Source organism: Phocoena phocoena, chromosome 8, assembly GCF_963924675.1.
Source record: "Phocoena phocoena chromosome 8, mPhoPho1.1, whole genome shotgun sequence".
Lineage (NCBI taxonomy): Eukaryota > Metazoa > Chordata > Mammalia > Artiodactyla > Phocoenidae > Phocoena > Phocoena phocoena.
The window spans coordinates 101,292,220-101,295,011 of NC_089226.1; positions in this window are offsets into that span (position 1 = coordinate 101,292,220).

A 2,792-nucleotide genomic window follows, 5' to 3' on the forward strand; every position below is an offset into this window, starting at 1 on the left:
CTTTCTTGTCTCTCCCTCCCTCCCTCCCTCCCTCCTCCATCTTTCTAGGCATCACCATGGCATCACAGCAGAACGGAAACCTAGGGAGATATTCACCCACCTCTCCCCCGCCCGCCCAGAAGCCCAAGCTCCCGTTCACAGAGCTCGCTGCTTCCCCCACCCTGTCATCCTGATCAGGGAGGTAGGAGTTCAGCGCTGTGCTGAGGGTGAGAAGTATGGGGTCCAAGCCCCAGCTGCACCCCTAAATATCCCTTCTGTGACCATGAGCACATCCCTTCCCCTTCCTCAGCCTCAGTCTCTCCATCTGTACAATGGGGAGGCTCCTTTTAAGTCTGATGTGACCTCTACCTACTCCCTTCTTGACACTCTGACTCCTCTTTGCACTTGGGAATCTAGTTCTCAGACCTCCAGGCCCCAGCCGAAGAGCCAAGAGTCACACCTTCTGCAGCCCCATTTCGTCATTTCCTCCCCTGCCTTCCGGAATGCAGTGGCGATCATGGCTTGCCTGGTGGCTGAGGTCAAGGGGCAGAGAACTAACTCGTACCTGACAGCTCAGTGAGCAGCTGATTTCTCAGGGGCAGGAGACTGTCTGGCTGCTTCCGGCCAGTTGGGCAGGAGGCCCTGGGTCAGTCCGCAGGTACGTTTTGTGGGAAGCAGTGAACCCCTGTCCACTGGCACTGATAACCCCCAGGCAGCATTTGTCTGAGTGACCCAATGAACGCCGCCCGACCCGTCCCCAGCTGCCAGCTCAGGAGCTGGCACTCTGCAAGAACCAGAGCTCCTGGCCTCCAGCCCATCCCCACATTGTGCTCTGGGGGTCCTAGGATGGGTACCTGGCATGGGTGCCCATTAGTAACTATGCATCATCTGGACTTAGGGTTGAGACCTGCCCTGCGGGAGCCCAAGGTGCTATGGACACAGGGAGGGCCCTCTGAGTGGCTGCACACACCGGGACCGTGTTCCCTGGCTGGCATGGCCATCCATGTGCTCATATGCCCCAAGAGCCCGGGAGCTCTTGACATGGTCTCCTGCTGGCTTCTGGCCCGGCACCCACCTTGGTATCCTGCTTGTCCATTGGGCCAGCAGCCTGGTTCAGTCCATCTTGGAGGGGTTGAAGGTGGATGGGGGTGGTGGGATTCAGGGTTCCCTGAGGGAGGAGAGGAGGAGGTTCTGGGACTGGCACCCCAGTTTGGGGGGGGTCAACTTCCCACAGGATCCTGGTGGCAAGGGCTACCCCCTGGCCCCCTGCCCTCCCCACTCTGTCTCTGGGATTTGGGGACTCTGCCTGCTATGTGGCAACCTAATCCCTTCTGGGCTCCAGGTCCAGTTTCCTAAGGGGGTTTCCATCTCCTTTCCCAGCTGAATCCCAGAAAAGCATTAGGTGTATCCACTCAAAGCCAGGAGATGGGGTACTTGGAGCAGCCAGTGTCCAAAGCTACAGAGCCCCCTTGGCCTCTAGAGCCCTCCCTGGCCCCCTCGTCTGTCTGGGGTCCATCCCCATTTCCTTCTGGTTCTGGTCCTTGCGTTGCTCAAGGACCCTGCTTCTCCTGCCCCCACCTCGGTGGAGCCCCTCCCAAATGTACTCACCATGGGGCTGGAGAGAGGTCTGAAGGTTCCTCAGTTCCACTGCCTCTCCGGGGGCCGACGGTGTCTCCAGGGACCCAAACACCTGGCTCCTGGGGGGAGCTGTGCCCTGTGCTGGCAGCCGGAGAAGCACAGCTAGTGATTGGCATGTCCCACCCCCTGGCACGCCAGCCTGGGGGGGGGGAGGGAGGAAGAGAAAGAGAGGGAGGGAGAAAAGAGAGGAAAGGAAGGGAGGGGGAGCTGGAGGGAAGCCTCAGGCAGCGTCTGGGGTTGGACTGGGTCCTGGAGTGTGGCCCCCTTCTCCACTAGGGCACCAAATTCGAGTCCTGAGAGGGAGGGTGTAGGGCATGAGGAAGATGAGCCCAGGAAGGCTAAAAGTCCGGAACGGGAGAGAAGGCAGATACAGGGAGACAAACACCCACACCCAATGCACACAGACTCGGCGGCACACACACAGACACACACACACACACACACACACACACACACACACGTACACCCTCACAAAGGCATACTGTTTCCCGGGCTCCTTCCCCCACCCAACCTTAGAGACCCCAACCCGCGTGCACCATGCCCCACCATACACACCCCGGCATTCGCATGCCTGTTTCCCTCCACATACGCCCTGCCCCCTGCACATGCCCACGCGCCCGCCCGCCCGCCCAGCCCCACACCCTGCTCTTCCTCCCTACTGCGAAGGAGCTAGATTCCTTCTGTTTGGAAATGACACATTGGGCCTCACGTGAGAGGCTCCAACTTGGAACAGACCCAGAGGGCTGGCTCACCCGCCCGGGGCCGAACGGGTGAGCCCGCATGCTGGGCGGTGCGCTGTTTTCTGTCCCTGCCACACAGCTGGGTGTGAGGGCACACGGGTGTCTGGTTTGCGGGGACGAGTGGGGGGCCGTATGCCTGCTCCACGTGTTGCTGAGTGCCCCACACGTGTGTCCCTGAGTCGCATGTCATCACGCAGCCGGTGTAAATGTAGGTGTCGCCCTGTGGGTCTGGAGCCGGGACGTGTGTGTGTGTGTGTGTGTGTGTGTCTGTATTCGGTGTGTGTCTGAGTGTTGCCCAACTGTGGGACTTGCTAATTCTGACAAGGGAGGCAGTCTCTACCACCCTGCCTGTTCCACCCCCAGCTTCCACTTGGAAGACAGACAGGCAGACAGACAGCTCTCCTCCCAGCTTGTCAAACTCCGTCTCCCCTGACT